Here is a 15,629-nt window from a genome sequence, read left to right as displayed (position 1 = left end):
TGTATATGCAAGCAGTCGGGAGTTATTACGGGTCTAAAATAGGAAACCATTCGCTTGATCTTCTGCTTCAATCCTATTAGGGGCCCCCTGGAGCTCGAGAGAGATACCAGCCTGTCATGTCCCTGTTGCTGTGACGACCCTGTCTTTATAGAACAAGAAAGAGAAATGGTAGTGATTGGCAGACCTGGCTTGCCCCCGTATGTAACACAAAGGGCTACAAAACGAAGAGGAAGTGAGGCCCTTCTCCGAGGTCTGACGCTTCTTAACCCTACACCACCTTCCACCTGGCCCTGGTCGCCCCCACCGCGGCCTCCTCCAAAGGGAAGGGAGAGTTCCACTAGCCGTTGTTAAGGACTGATGTCCAAAGATCGCTAATTACTTTTTTATTTAATTATGATTAACACCATTTAAAAAACACACACAAACCTAAGAGCGTGTGTAGTATCAGCTTCTGGAGAAAAAAAAAAATGAGCGGGGGCTGAAGGCGAGGAAAAGGAGCCCAGCCCGCGGGATCGGCCGGCGACATTGTCAGGCGGGCACTCTTTGCCCGACGTTGGGGGGGCCAGGGAGCCGGGGGTCGTCCCGGGCCTGATAAATCCCACCATATGGTGCTAGACTTCAACCCGCCGGCCATAAATAACGCCCTCTCCTTTCGGGTTTGCTCTGCCGGGCTCCTCCGATTCCCGCTCAAGTGGCGCAAAAGTGCACAGCGCAGTTTGCGCGCGTTTCCTCGGCCGTCTGCGCGGGAACGGGGCGCCGCGGCCGCGAGGGGGCGGGGGGCCGGCGCCGGGCTCTGGGGTGGGGTGGGGGGGACCCCGAGACCCGCGGCCGACAAAGGCCGCGCCCCGCGCCGCGCTCTCGCGGGCCGCGGAAGGAAAAGCAAGGGATCGCAGGCGCCGAGGCAGCCGCCGGGCTCTGCCCTGCCCGAGTGGAGGCCGTGAGCCCGGCGGCCCGACGCGGCCCGGAGCGCGGGCTCCGGCGCGAGCTGGCGCCCCGCCGAGGGCCGCCCGAGGGGCTGCAGCTCGGCCCGGGGTCGGCGCTGGCGCCCCGGCCGCCCCGGGCCCGCGCGCTGCCTCTCGGAAGAAAGCGAAACCCGGCGCGGCCGCCGAGGCCCCGGTTGCCCAGATCGGGACACGTTGCCCCGATATTTACACCCATCGGGAGTTCGCCGCGGCTTCCGGGATTAGAGGGACCAGCTTGGTGCCGGGGGCTTGTTCTCCCGGACTCTTTGGGCCTGGGGGTTGGGGAGGGAAGAGGGACAGAGAAAAAGAAAAAAAGAAAAGAAAAAAGTTTCTTTCGGGGGAAGCAGTGAAATAGGAAATGAAGATCCGCTCTGTAGTTTGGCTGAAAGGGAACGCTGTCTAATCCTGACATGTATCGCATTTAAAATAAAACTCTTTTATCTCCATGCGTGCCTAGCACCCCCCCCCCCAAACACTTCGGATTCCTACAGGGGGAAAGACGTCATAAAGTGAGAATTTGTTTCATTGTGGGTCTCTCTGCCAACACGAGGCTTTTCAGGGAACGCCAAACAAAGCGGGTGCCAGGAGGGGACTTTCCAGGTGAGCCCGGGAAGGGACGGCGACTCCCCTCCTGTCCCTGCAAACGAGAGTAAGTTGTTCTGGAAAACCCACCCTTCCTCCTCGAAAAGCGCCGCTCTCCGTTCCAAGACCCCGTCCCTCTCCCAGATAAATCACAAGCGTCCTTGGCTTCACATTAAGCCCCAAAGATTTTAAGATGTTGAGATTTGGGGACGTGTGACCCGCCGGTGGCCCAGGGTTCAATGTTGTTGCTTCTTTTCCTGCCAGACCTGATAAAGGAAAATATTTTAACTGTAACCTGCAAGCTTGCTTTTTATTCCTTTTATTTTTTTTTCTTTCTACTTTTCTTTTTTCTTTTTTTTTTTTTCCTTCTTCTCCCAAGAAACAGATCAAGAAAAACTAATTACAAGGCACGGCACCGAAGTTAAATGAAAATGTAATCCGGCAATGCGGAGAGCAAATTAATTTTTTAAAAGATAGATTTTAGTTAGGAAAAAAAAATACATTGTTCTCTCTGGTAACATTTGTTAAACCCGTGCTCGATTTCGGGCTGAAAAGTCAGTACGAACCCAGAACTTCGAGGTCACTCTCCGGTTGCGTTGTCTTTAGAAATTCTAATTTGATAATGTTCAAGCCTTCTTTGGGGTCTTTGTTTTGATTTCTAAATAGAAAGGTTTGGGGGGGGTTGTTTTGTTTGTTTTGCTTTGTTTTTATTCAAAAAATACTACCTCCCTGTTTAGACCCGAGTGATCCTGGAAACTGGGAGGATTCAGAAAAGGATTTTTTGGAAGTGTCTCCGTTGATATTTTATTGCGATAATAAATTAAAAAAAAACTTTCTCCCTTTCAGGTAGATGTCACATTCTAAAAATGCTCTCGACTGTTGGAAAAGTGGGCAGGAGCACACACATCTGCTAAGTTGCTCTAAGCTGCTTGTAGCGCTTCCCTCACGCCAAATAAGGAGGGTTTTGTTATTTTCGCTGTTAATGGTGGCATTTTGTTTTCTTTTTTTGTTTGTCTGTCTGTTCTACAAACACTCTTGTTGGGTCTTCTGTATCCTATGTTATCTTCCTAAAGGAAGGTTTCTCATTTCCAAAACACACAAGCTGCCACACGAAAAGAAAATCACAGTGCTTCATCCTAAAGATATTTTTTAAGCGTCCAAACACTAAAATACAATAATAAATATTTTTTAATGGAATGAAATGTATGTCTGATGAACTGCTTCGTAGCTGGTCGTTAGCATCTCCAACAAGGCCATTTCCTTAGTGCTGTTTTGTCTGAAGCCATTACAACCCCCACCTTGTTCATTTTCTTACATTGAGATATTAAGAATTATCTTCCTGGAATCTTCAGCCCTTCCTTGTTTTGTTTTGTTCGTGAGTTTGACCTAACACGTCAACGGACTCCAGCCGGAAATAAGTTGACAGATGTTATATGATATGAAGGGGAGTTTTTTTTTTTTTAATGAAATCTTCAGTCTGTTCATTTATTTTTGAAAATGGAAGTGTTCTTGTTTGTTTGGCCTGGTTTTGTTTGTTTGTTTGTTTTTCGTTTTTTTTTTTTCTGTTTTACTGTACTTGAGCAAAACTGGGCTCAAGAAAAGAAAGCCACGTCCTCTATACTGTATCGGCAGTGAATTTGCACCACCTTCTGGTAGGTTTGAGAATGACGAAAATACCGATGCTTCCCTAAAAGAATTATTTTTTTTTTCACTCTGCTTCTGTGAACATTGTCCTATTTGTACCTAAACCCAGAGCACCAGTGAGCTTCTCGTAGAACTCACAGCAGATTTCCAACGGCCTGATTTCATGAAAATCCTGTGAACCAGGAATTCCCCCCCCCCTTTTTTTTTAAATCACATCCCTGAAAGAGCTTAGAAAGTCCCCGACTGGTTCTTGTGTGTTAATTTACTGAAATGCCTGGCAGGAAAGTAAGGAATGGCTATAGAATAGTCCTGTTCTATTTTGGCTTTCCTCTGTAGAGTGCTTGAAAACAAATCAGAGGCTCTAACTGTAGCAGCAGAAAAAACAAACGCTTCTCTTTCTTGAGTTCATAAGACCCTCATTACCCACAATTAATCATAATGACATGCTGTATTCAGGCTTCTTGCTGGGGTCTGGCGAGGAGCACACAGATGTGGCTTTCTGTAGATTTCAGTCCCTTCTGCAATATGGATTTCAGGATACAGAGCTCATTAGTACACATTACCAGCTCCCGGGGTCTGCTGTTTCTCGCAAAAGTGCTGGTCAGCACTAGGGTGCTGAGGGTTTTCAGGGCCTTCAAATACAGAGCATTTTTCATGGCCTTCCTGCCCACTGATAAAGACCACAGGGTCCAAAGGTTGATCTTTTCCCTCAAAGCCAAGCTAGATTTTTACGACCAGAATGTCCACTACTGGATGTATGCATACATGTATGGGTTATATCTATCTTCTTTATATGAAGGTCTCTTATTCAAAGGAGAAAATTCACTTGATGATGTACTTTCAAGAGTGTGTGGGAAATTAAGACCATATTCCGGTAAAGAAGGGCCCAACTGTTTTGCCTGCATAACCAAGCTCAGAGAGAGAAAGATGTGCAGTTGGGTGAAATGAGTGCAATCATTCGCTGAATTATTCATCTTTTGTTAACCAAGAACCATTTACCGAGCCCCTGATATGTGCCAGGTCTGTGAAGCTAAAACCAATAGGCAGGCTGGCATGGGCTGTTTGTGCAGAAGGTACGATTGTCTGCCTCTCCAGCAGAACTGGGTGGAGGGTGTCTTCCTAGACAAGGCTGTCTGAGAATTTGTATGAGGTTAAGACAGCTCCATCAAGGAAGACCAAGAAAATGATATTCTCATCAGCATAATCTAAGCTCTTTGTTAGAAACTTAAGATTGTGAGGAAAGTCTATGGAGAAAACTATCAACTTTCTGGAGGAATAATCCAAACTAAGATCGTTATTGGGAAAGCATACCAGCAAATAATAAACTGCCTTGACTAAAAATAACTTTCATGTTGCTAAAAATTTACATGCAATGATTAAATTGGAAAAAGAGGATGAGCAAAAGAGAAATAGGCATCTTAACAGAGAAGACACATAAGTTAATGCATAAAAGAACGAACCAGGGAAGCGTAAAAGCAAAGACATAATAAGACACCATTTTATGTCTAATGCCCAATACTGATCCTATTTTACAGATACCAGAATACTATTGGATTGGGGCAAAAAGTCTTGCAATACCAAGTGTTGGAGAGGATCTTGTCTCACAAGAGCTCTTAAACAATGCTTCTAGAAGGAAAAGATATACAACCACCATAGAAAACAACTTGGCACATATTATATAACTCAGCAATTCTACTTCCAGGTACATACCCAACAGAAACCTTTTCACCGGTACACCAGAAAAAAATGTGTGTGTTCAGAACAGTTCTCGGCATAATAGTGACCTCAATGTCCATAAATGGCAAGAGTGTATGTAATTCACAGTGATATATGGACACGAATGAATATATGCACCAAAGTAAAATGAGACACAGGTATGTTGCTTAATCTGAGCATTAAAAAAAAAAAAGGATAAACAGATTTCTGAATGGTTTCTCAAGTAGGAAGAGGAAGGGGGAGGGGATGGGGACAGAACACATAGAAAAATGTAAATTACTTCAAGATCCTAGTTCCTGGGTAGTGGGTTCATAGTGCTTATTACATTCGAAAGTCAAAGGAATAAATGCATGTAAGAGGATCACACATGCAAAAGTGATGGCAGTGTGTCGTGAGCAAGCAACTCTTTGCACCTAAGATTTGACCAAAATTAAATGAGATGTAAAAAAACAATTAAGGTGGGGGCGCCTGGGTGGCTCAGTCGATTAAGCCTCCAACTCCGGCTCAGCTCATGATCTCACAGTTCGTGGCTTCAAGTCCTGCATCGGGCTTTACGCTGACAGCTAGCTCAGAGCCTGGAGTCTGTTTCAGATTCTGTGTCTCCCTCTCTCCCCCACTCATGCTCTGTCTCTCTCTGGCTCAAAAATAAACTATAAAAATTTTAAAAAAATTAAGGTGTTTGTGCAGTTTTCTTATGACAAAGGTTCTTACGGACATATTGATAGCAAAGACCCTAAGGAAATTTTTGGTAAATATGACTACCTCAGCATTTCAAACTTTTTGCATCGAGAACATATTTTAAAGAATCCAAAGCCAAATAAGTTAATAAAAATACTTTCACCACAAATAAGTTAATGACCTTACTATATAAAAATCCCTTCAAAGAGATAGCCTAAGGATGAGAAGCAACGACCTTCCTCCTACCGGCAGGTATAAATCACTGCATCGTTTCTGAATTCCAAACATAGCATGATCATAATGGCAGGTAACATTTACTGAGCCTTTAGTATTGTGCCAAGCACTCTTCCGAGGACTTTCCATGTGTTTAATCCCCACAGTAACCCCAGAAGGTAGAAACTATTATTATCCACATTTCTCAAATGAAAAACCTTTGTAATGTGTATCAACATGTGCTTATTACACCGCATTAGCAACCTGTTATGCCCAAACTACTCAAAAGGTGACTGGCATCTTTTAAAATATTTCTTTCGGTTCACGTCTTGAATGTACATATAGCTTCAATGCCTCCAAATGTCAAATCTTTCTGTCCTTTGGATGCAAAGAGGTCCAGAAAGTATGAAAAAAATACATAGCCCTTGACCAGCAATTCCATTTCTAGGGATAGATTGTAAGAAAATGAGTAAGGAAATGTGCCAAATTTTAGCTGTAAGAACATTTAACCAGTGCTTTCTGAAATAAGAAAATTATAATAACCCCTAAGACATTAAGAAATTGGCTGAATAAATTGCAGTACATTCACAAGATGCCATAGTCTGTGGTCCTTTTTATTTTAACATATCAAATTGTGTTTTTAATTAAACTTTTTTTATTTTGAGAGCATTGTAGATTCACAAGCAGTTGTAAGAAATAATACGGAGACAGCTCACATACCCTTTACCCAATTTCCCTCAATGATAACATCTCTCAAAACTATAGAACAACATGGAAAGATACAGAAACATGTCCAACATTCCCACAAAAAATGTTCCACGGTCGCCTTTTATAGCCACACCTACAACCCGCCCACTGCCTTTCCCTCCTTAATCTTTGGCAACCACTGAGCTCTTTCTACAATTCTATAATCATGTCATTTCAAGAGTGTTATGTGAATGTGATTTTACAGTAGACAATCTTTGGGGATTGGCTTCTTTCACTCAGCGTAATTCTCTGGGGGTTCATCTAGATTGTTGCACGAATCAATAGTTTCTTCCTTTTGATTGCTGACTAGTATTCCATGGTACCAGTGGATCAAAATCTGTTTAATCATTCACCCAATGGAGAACAGATGGCTTGTAGTCAGTTTGGGGCTACTAAAAGTCAAGGTGCTCTAATCACCCCTCTACGGGATTTTGTGTGAACATTATAGGTCTTCATGTCTCTGGGATAAATGCCCAGGAGTGAATTATTGGGTTGTATGGTAGTTTCATGTTTAATTTTTTTTAAGAACTGCCAAACTGTTTTCCAGAATGGCTGTACCATTTTATAGTCTCACCAGCAATATATGAAACATCCATCTTTCTCTGCATTATTGCCAGAACTTGATGTTGTCATTTTTATTTTAGACATTCTGATAAAAGCATAGGGATATGTCATTGTAGTTTTAACTTATATTCCTTAGTGGCTAATTTTGATCATATATATACATATGTATATATGATAGATAGATAGATAGATAGATAGATAGATAGATAGATAGATAGATAGATAGATAATCAGAGAAAAAAATTGAGAAGTTAGAGTTCCCATATATCCCCTACCCCCCTACACACACAGCCTCCCTCGTTATCCACATCCCACACCAGAATGCTACATTTATCACAATCTATGAACCTACATTGTGACCTCATCATCCAGAGCTTACACCCAAAATCCATAGTTTACTGTGGATTGCATTGCACATTCTATGGGTTTTGAAAAATATATAATGACACGTATCTGCCATTATATTATCATACAGAATAGTTTTAGTGCCCTAAATAGTGCTCTGCCCATTACTCCGTCTCTCCCCACTGAGCCCCAATCTTTTTTACTGTCTCCAGAGTTTTGCCTTTTCCAGAAGGACAAATAGCTGGAATCATAAAGTATATAGCCTTTTCAGATCAGCTTCGTTCACTTAGCAACATGCACTTAAGTTTCCTTCATGTCTTTTCATGACTTACTAGCTCTATTTTTTTTTTAATTTTTTAAACATTTATTATTTGTTGAGAGACAGAGCATGAGCAGGGAAGAGGCAGAGAGAGAGAGAGGGAGACACAGATTCCGAAGCAGGCTCCAGGCTCTGAGCTGTCAACACAGAGCGCAAATCGGGACTTGAAGTCAGGAAATGTGACATGATGACCTGAGCTGAAGTTGGAAGCTTAACCGACTGAGCCACCCAAGCGCCCCTTTACTAGCTCTCTTTCTTAAGTGCTGAATAATATATTCAATTGTCTGGATACATGCAGTTTATTTATTCATTTGCCTATAGAGGGTTCTCTTGTTTGCTTCCAAATTTTGGCAATTGTAAGTAAATCTGCTATACACATATGTACAGGTATTTTTGTGGAATACATTTTCAACTCTTTTGGGTAAATACCAATGAGCTTGATTGCTGGGTCATATGGTAAGACTTTTATATTTAGTGTAAGAAACCGCCAAACTGGCTTCCAAAGTGGCCATACTATTTTGCATTCCTACCAACAGTGAATGAGACTTCTTGTTCTATCTTCATTAGCATTTGATGTTGTCAGTGTTCTGGATTTTGGTCATTCTAATAGGTGTGTGGAGGTATCTCACTGGTATTTTAATTTGCATTTCCCTGAAGACATAGGATGTTGAACATCTTTTTTTATGCTTATTTGCCATCTGATATTTTCTTTGATGAGATACCTACTCAGGTCCTTTGTCCTGTTTCTAATTGGATTCCTTAGGTTTGTTGGTTTGTTGGTTGGTTTGTTTTACTGTTGAGTTTTAAGACTCCTTTATATTCTACATACTAGCCCTTTATTAGATACAGGGTTTGTAAATATATTCTCTCACTCTATAGTTTGTCTTTTCATTCTCCTAACAGGATATTTCACAGAAGTTTTTAATTGTGATGAAGTACAATTTACCTATTTTCTTTTCTTATGTATCATGCTTTGGAGTCAAGTCTAAGAAACCTTAGCTAATCCTACATCCAGAAGATTCTATCTTGCTTTTTAAAATAAAAGTATTATGTTTTTCTGTTTTACATTTAAATCCATAATCAATTTTCAGTTAATTTTTGTATGAGGTATGAGACTTAAGTCAAATCATTTTGTGTCCATTGTCCCAGCACTATTTGTTGAAATAACTACTCTTCTTTCATTTAATTGCTTTTGCATTTTTCTCAAGTACCAATTCAGCACGTTTGTCTGAGTCTATTTCTGAGTTCTTTATTCTGTTCTACTGATCTGTGCCAATTCCTCCACCAATACTGCAGTCTTGATTTCTATAGCTCTATAGTAAGTCTTGAAATTAGGTAGACTCATTTCTCTCACCTTCTTTTTTAGAATTCTTAGCTATTCTAGTTCCTATGCCTTTCCACCTAAATTTTAGAATAATCTTGACTATCTCTACAAAAACTATTTGCTAAGATTTTATAGAAATTATATCAAACCCATGTATCAATCAGGGGGAAATTGGCATTTTTACTATGTTGACTCTTCCAAGCCATGAACATAGTATGTCTCTCCATTTATTTGGAATTTCTTTAATTTATTTCATGATGATTGTGTAGTTTTTCAGCATACAAATCATGTCTTGTTAGATTCACACCTAACTATTTTTCATGTAGTTTTAAGTTATATTATTAGTTTCAGTTTCCGCATGTTTATTGTTAATATATAGAAGTGTAATTGATTTTTGTTTGCTGATCTTGTGTCCTGTGGCCTTGATGAACTTACTTATTAGTTCTAAGAGTTTTTATGGTTTTGTTTTATATCCCTTGAGATTTCCTGAATAGACAATGATGTCATCTGCCAACAAGGCAGTTTTATTTCTTCCCTTCTAATCTGTATGCCTTTATTTCCTTTCCTTGCCTCATTGCCCTGGGTACAATTTCCAATACTATCTTGAATAAGAGTGGGAAGAGTTGAAGTCCTGAACTGCATACTACAAATTTTGACATAATTTCATTTTAATTCTATTATTTGTAATTTTTATCACTTTTGAGACTTCTTCCTTGATTTATGGATTATTTGGAATTGTGTGGTTTTGTTTCCATGTGCCTGGATATTTCTCTGCTATTTTTATGTTATTGATGTCTACTTTAATTCCATTGTGATCAAAGAACACACATTGTAAGATATTAACTTTTAAGTTTGTGGAGGTTTATTTTATGGCCCAAAGTATGATCGATTTTGGTTGAAAAGAATGGGCAGTTGAAACGAATGTATATTTTGCTATTGTTGAATGGAGTGCATGATAAATGCTGATTTGATCTTGTTGGTTGATGATGCTGTGGAGTCTTCTATATCCTTGCCAATTCGGTATCTACTTGTCCTATCAGTCTTTGAAATAAGGTTGTTGAAGTCTCCACCTATAATTGTGTATTTGTCTATTTCTCCTTTCGTTTCCATCAGTTTTGGCTTCACATATTCATCAGCTCTGTTATTTGTTGTATACATATTTAGAATTGTTGTATCTTCTTTTTGAATTCACCCTCGTATCATTATCTAGCAATTTTTTTCATTCTGAAGTCCATTTTATCTATTTTGTCTAATATTTATATAACCATTTCTGCTTTCCTTTGATTAATGTTTGCATTATATATCTTCTTCACTCTTTTTACTTTCAACCTGCCTACATCACTATGTATGAAATGGGGTTTATTAGTTTGTTTGTTTATTTTTAGACAGCCGATAGGTGGGCCATACTTTTCAGTCCACTCTATCAATTGCTGCTTTTTAATTGGTGTTTTCAGACTATTTACATTAAATTTATATATCGATATGCTAGTGCTTAAATCTACCATTTCATTTTTTGTTTCTTTGTTTTCTGTTTGTACTATTTTTAATTTCTCTGTTTTCTTTTTTATGCCTTTTTTTGTGGTTTACAGGAACATTTTCTAAAATTCCACTTTGACTTGCCTGTAGGTTTTTAAATGCATTCTTTGTACAGGTTTTGACTGGTTTCTCTAGGCATCACACTATATATATAACATCACAGTCTACTAGTGATGACATTTTACCAATTTAATTGATGTATAGAAATCTCATCTCCATTTAATCTCTTCACCCTCCCCCATTTATAATATAATTGCCTTAAATATTTCTTCTACATATGTTTAGAACCATGCCAGATGTGTTTTTGTTTCAACCATCAAACATGATTTAAAAAACAGCACTGGGTGTTATAGGGAATCCAACGTGACAATAAACTGTGAAAGAAAAAAATAAAAATAAAAAATAAGGAAAATACAACCACCTTAAAAAAACTCGAGATGAAAGTCTATTGAATTTACCTATATTTTTGTTTACTGTATTCTTTCTGTTTTACTGACACTCCAACATTCCTTCCTGTATCTTTCCATTTCTGTGTGGAACACATCCTTTAGCCATTCTTTAGGGTAAGTCAGATGGCAACAAGTTCACTTAGCCTTTGTTCATCTTCCAATGTCTTGACTTTCCCTTCATTCCTGAAAGATATTTTCGCTGCATTCACCATTCTTTTCCTTCACACCTGAAAAACATTGTGGCACTCTCTTCTGACCTATATGGTTTCTGGTAAGAAATCAGCAGCTACAGTAATTATTTTTCCCTTATAGGAAAGGTGTCATTTTTTCCCTGGGTGCTTTCCATACTTTTTCTTGGTTTTTAGTTTTTAAAAGTTTATTATCATTTGTCTTGCCATAGATTATTTTGTATTTATTTTGTTTGGGATTCACTAAGATTCTTGCATCTGTTGGTTTGGGTTTCTTGCCAGATTTGGAGTGTTTGAGCCACTGTTTCTTCAAGTACTTTTTCAGCTGCACCCTTTTCCTTCTCTCCTTCCAAGACTTCAATCACACAAATGTTAGACCTTTTGTTATACTCTTGAGGTCTCTGAGTCTATTTTTTAAGTCTATTTTCTTTCTGCTCTTCAGCTTTGCTCATCTCTATTCTTTCTTTAAGCTTACTGATTCTTTCCTCTGTCTTCTCCATTCTGCTGTTGAACTCATTCACTGAGCTTTCTATTTTGGTTACTGTATTTTTATTTCAAAAATGTTCTTTTGGTTTTTATTCATTTTTTATTTTTTATTTTTTTGTTGACACTTTCCATCTCCCTTCTGAGGTTTTCTATTTTTTTTTATTGGTATCCAACATGTTCATAATTGCTCATTGACGCATTTCTATCATGATGGCTTTGAAATCTTTGTCAGACAGTTCCAATGTCTCTGCCATTTTTGTGCTTGCATCTATTGATGTTCTTTTCATTCATTTTGAGATCTTCCTTGTTCTTGGTGCGACAAGTGACTTTCTGTTGAAAATTGGACATTTTTGTATTACTCTTAAACCTCTTAGATCTTATTTAGATCTTCTGTTTTGTTTAGCTTTTTCTGCCATCACTCCAGGAAGAAGAGGAGGGACGCTGTCTCATTATTTCCAGTGATGGTAGAAGTTCAGGTTCCCCACCAGGTCTCTGTTTAATACCAATAGGGAGAGAGGACTCTTCCTTACTCCTGGGCAGGCTGAGCGTTCTGGTCCCCCTGATGGTCTCCACTAACATTGTGGTGGAGGAAGCTTCATTACTGTTGGGTGACAGGCAAAGTTCTGACTATCTCAGCCTCCTCTGATCTCATACTAGTGGGGAGGGGGAGAAGTCTCTCATTACCATCAAGTGGGAGTGGAAGTCCAGGCTTCCCATGTGGTCTCCACCAACACTGTGGTATTGGGTTTGGGAGGAACTTATTACCAGCTGGTAGACATGAGAGCCCTGGCTTCGTGCTTAGCCTTCTCCGACACCACTCCACAGAAGTGTGTGGAGTTTTTGTGTGTTGTGGTGCTTCATTACAGCCCTGTGAAAGTGTGAATCTAGGCTCCCCACTTGGTCTTTCCAGGAATGAGTGCAGGTGGGGGGGGGCCACAATTTTTTTTTTTTCTGTAACGTTTAGCTGAAATAGAATGTTTACTGTCTGAAAGTTTTCTATCTTCCTAAACTTCCCCTTTCCTGGTCTTTTGGTGAAAGAGTAGTCTTTGATTGTTGTTGCTATGGTTTTTGTTGACAGTCTCCATTGGTGTTTTCAGGTTATTAGTTTCTCCAGCTTCGATTCTCAGACATACGAGGCAAAACAAAATCCCAGGAAGTTCATCGCTGAATTCTCCTTTGGGTCTTGATGGTCTCTATCTAGTTGGTCTTTTTCTCTCCATCTCTCAGAACCTTCTTATATATATTTTATATATAATGCTCAGAGTTTTAATTGTACTTAAGGATGGAACAGGGAAGAGTTAATCTACTCCACCTTCCCAAAAGTAGAGCACTCTGCAGTCCTTTTAAATGATGTAAAAATGTAATTACTGATGGCAATTTCCTCATAATATATTTTTGAGTCAATTTAAACATTACAAAACACTATAATTATATTTTTACAAGTAGAATATTCATATAAAAGTCTGTAAGAGTTTCTAGATTTGGTATCAGTGATTAACCCAGATAAAGGAATTATCGCTGATTTTTTTCTTTTTACTTATAGGTATTTTCTGACTTTTAACATAAAAATACTTAAACAAATTTGAAAGTATCTTAATGTATAAATAAAAATGTTAAGAGATTTGAATATATTAGGAATAATAATTATATTAGCTACTATTAATTGTGCAGGAGGTATTATGCGTCAGACAAAACACTGGGCACTTTACAGGTACTAATCTAACTTCTACAAGGCAGGCATTACCTACTCCCATTTAACAGGTGGAAAGACAAGTTCAGAGAAGTCACTTTACTATTTACAAAGCTAATAAGGGCTGAGATGGTAACTCGGGCTTAACTGCCTTTCTCCTCCCTGCCGACAGTCACTGACATATTTGTGATGCCTTATGGTTTACAAAGCGCTTTTCACATGTGTTCACATTTAGTCTCCTCAATAACCCAGAGGCAAAGTTGAAAAGGGCGTTGAAACTTTACTTTGAAAGATTTGGTTTTCGTCTGTGCCTTCAATGGGATGTGAGATGTGACAAAATGAGAATTTGAACCAGATGATGTCTCCCCCACTTATTCTGTCCATGTCTCCTTTGGGGATGTCCTCTGGAATCTTCCCATCCAAAAGGCTCCCCACGGGGACTTAGCTAACCTGTGGCCATGGAGCTTCCCCCAGTGAAACAGTGAGCTCAACGGTTGAATGCAGTAAACATCCTCCAAGGGCCACTGGACAGCATTGCTTCTAGGGGAATGGAGGGGTTTGGGGCCCCTCCCCACCTTAGAATTAAAATACATCACTGAAGATTCAGATTGAGCCATGAACCCCTTTCCTCTTAATTCTTCCTACCCCAATTTTCAGGGGGAAGAACTCTGCAGCCACGCTAAAAGGAAAAGATGAAATAAGTAGGTACATCTTTGAAAGTAGTCATATTGTTCTGAGTTTTCCCACTTCATTGTTTGTTTTTACCCATTCACCTTTGTGGGCCTTTCTTCTACACTGCTTGGCACCAGGCAGGCTTTTGACGGTCTGGTGTCCTCTCTCTACTCTCTCCCCCATCCCACAGCCCACAAAAGACTTATTTTCTTCCTTCCTTCCTTCCTTCCTTCCTTATCTTCCTTCCTTCCTTCTTTTTTTTAAATGTTTGTTTTTGAGACAGAGAAACAGAGCATGAGTGGGGAGGGGCAGAGAAAGAAGGAGACACCAAATCCGAAGCAGGCTCCAGGCTCTGAGCTGTCAGCACAGAGCCTGATGCGACACTCAAATCCACAAACCGTGAGATCATGACCTGAGCCGAAGTCAGACGCTTAACTGACTGAGCCACCCAGGCACCCCAACTTCTTTCCCTTCTTGAATTTGTCTTCTCACAGGCCATTTGGTCTTCATTCTTGTTTGGCTTACATGGTGTTAGCCAAACAGATGGATTTTAGTTGGTCAGCTAATTTAATAAAAATAAATTCACAACATTTGGAAAGAAAAAGATTTCATAGAACTCACTTCTTGGACCCTTTTAAAAAGTTGGAAAACAGTGCCATTGGGGCACATTCTCTCTAGTTTGTTAGTTGATTATAACTAGTTATAGTTCACTGATTGCATTACCTGCCAAATGCCATGCTTTTGTGTAGTGCCATAAATGATTCTTCCTCTTTCCCTGACTTATACTATGCCATTTCTTTTTCAGATGGATCCCAGGTCTTCAGAGGGAAGCAATCTGATTAAATGTATTGACACTGCAGAAACTTGCTACTGAAGTGTGCGTCGAACAATGCAGTGTGGACATCACCTGAGGGCTTGCTGCAAACACCCAGTCTCAGGCTCTATTCCAGACTTATTCAATTACAATATGCATTTTTCAAAAATGTTTATTTATTTTTGAAGGAGACAGAGACAGAACATGAGTGCGGGAGGGGCGAAGAGAGGGAGATGTAGAATTCGAAGCAGGCTCCAGGCTCTGAGCTGTCAGCACAGAGCCCGACGTGGGGCTCCAGCCCATGAACCATGAGATCATGACATGAGCCGAAGTCGGCCACCCAACCAACTGAGACACCCAGGTGCCCCACAGTCTGCATTTTTAACGAGACCCCTGGATCCTTGGTATGCCCATTCAAGTGTAAGATACGCTGCTAGAGAATAATTATCCCCTGAAGCTCTTTCTCGTCCGTCTCTCTCGGGCACATAGACATTTTAAAAGAGAAAGCTTTACAAAATCAATTAGTAAGGTTTTTAATGTGAATAAACACAGAAGATGGCTCACAGATTTTAAAGGAACTATTTCCAGACCCATCGCCTTTTAGATCTGGAAGATTCTGAATCCTGACATTAGATCTGGAAATCCTTTAATAATTTATAGTCCAGCTTTTGTTTTGTAGGCAAACACTTGGAAGCTCAGA

General features: G+C 40.0%; 1 long non-coding RNA gene across 1 annotated transcript; it reads left to right on the top strand.

The window, feature by feature from the left end:
• The first annotated feature begins 1,532 nt into the window (after window positions 1-1,532).
• Window positions 1,533-14,974, top strand: LOC120246091. The gene is made up of 3 exons (XR_005531963.1): window positions 1,533-1,611; window positions 4,724-4,890; window positions 14,921-14,974. It is a non-coding gene; the product is annotated as an uncharacterized LOC120246091 (long non-coding RNA).
• Window positions 14,975-15,629: the final 655 nt, after the last annotated feature.

This window comes from Hyaena hyaena, unplaced genomic scaffold (assembly GCF_003009895.1).
Source record: "Hyaena hyaena isolate Hyena2069 unplaced genomic scaffold, ASM300989v1 scaffold_448, whole genome shotgun sequence".
Taxonomy (NCBI): Eukaryota; Metazoa; Chordata; class Mammalia; order Carnivora; family Hyaenidae; genus Hyaena; species Hyaena hyaena.
The sequence above is the reverse complement of the archived record's forward strand: the minus strand, read 5'-3'. Positions and strand labels throughout refer to the sequence as shown.